The sequence below is a fragment of the Pecten maximus genome, unplaced genomic scaffold, assembly GCF_902652985.1.
Source record: "Pecten maximus unplaced genomic scaffold, xPecMax1.1, whole genome shotgun sequence".
Lineage (NCBI taxonomy): Eukaryota > Metazoa > Mollusca > Bivalvia > Pectinida > Pectinidae > Pecten > Pecten maximus.
Genome location: NW_022979912.1, coordinates 1 through 1195, shown reverse-complemented (window position 1 = coordinate 1195; position 1195 = coordinate 1). Strand labels below are relative to the sequence as shown.

The 1195-nt window shown below is 33.9% G+C and overlaps 1 long non-coding RNA gene across 1 annotated transcript; it reads right to left on the bottom strand.

Moving 5' to 3' along the window:
- Positions 1 to 406: 406 nt before the first annotated feature.
- On the bottom strand, positions 407 to 869 carry LOC117319302. The gene is made up of 2 exons (XR_004530678.1): positions 827 to 869; positions 407 to 470 (listed from the first exon to the last, which is right to left on the bottom strand). It is a non-coding gene; the product is annotated as an uncharacterized LOC117319302 (long non-coding RNA).
- Positions 870 to 1195: the final 326 nt, after the last annotated feature.

Here is a 1195-nt window from a genome sequence, read left to right as displayed (position 1 = left end):
ATTGTGTAATTGTGTAAATTACATTTTGTAAGTCAGATTGCCAATGCGTGTATTTTTTTTATTCTATCTGGTGAAATCTCATGTAATACAATATGAAGTGTATTGTTGTTATAATTGCTAATACAATTGTTTTAAAATCCTGGTAATTTGTTTATTTTTGTTTGTGTGGTATCAATATTTAAGATATTTGTTAAAAAATAACAACCATAATTATTTTATAACATCAATATTGGTACCTGGTACTGGTTTACTAGAAATCACTGTGATACCAGGAACAGAGCAATGAGACTGAGTTATAACATCAATATTGGTACCTGGTACTGGTTTAACTAGAAATCACTGATACCAGGAACAGAGCAATGAGACTGAGTTATAACATCAATATTGGTACCTGGTACTGGTTTTACTAGAAATCACTGTGATACCAGGAACAGAGCAATGAGACTGAGTTATAACATCAATATTGGTACCTGGTACTGGAACAGAGCAATGAGACTTGAGTTATAACATCCATATTGGTACCTGGTACTGGCTTTACTAGAAATAACTGTGATACCAGGAACAGAGCAATGAGACTGAGTTATAACATCAATATTGGTACCTGGTACTGGTTTTTAACTAGAATCACTGATACCAGGAACAGAGCAATGAGACTGAGTTATAACATCAATATTGGTACCCTGGTACTGGTTTTACTAGAATCACTGTGATACCAGGAACAAGCATGAACTGATTTAAACTCAATATTGGTACCAAACCCGGTTTACTAGAAATCCTGTACCAGGGAAAAGAGCAATGAACTGATTTATAACATCAAAATTGGTACCTGGTACTGGTTTTACTAGAAATCACTGTGATACCAGAACAGAGCAATAGACTGAGTTATAAACATCAATATTGGTACCTGGTACTGGTTTTTACTAGAAATCACTGATACCAGGAACAGAGCAATGAGACTGGGGTTATAACATCAATATTGGTACCGGTACTGGTTTAACTAAATCAGTGATACCGGAACAAGCAAAGAACTGAGTTAACATCAATATGGTACCGGTACTGGTTTACTATAATCCTGTGATACCAGAACAAGCAGAGACTGAGTTTGATTACATTGTTGATTGACGAAAACTTTGATCATATTTATTGTACTAGTTTTGTATATTGTATTTATACCCTTTTTTTAAAAAAGTTTTTT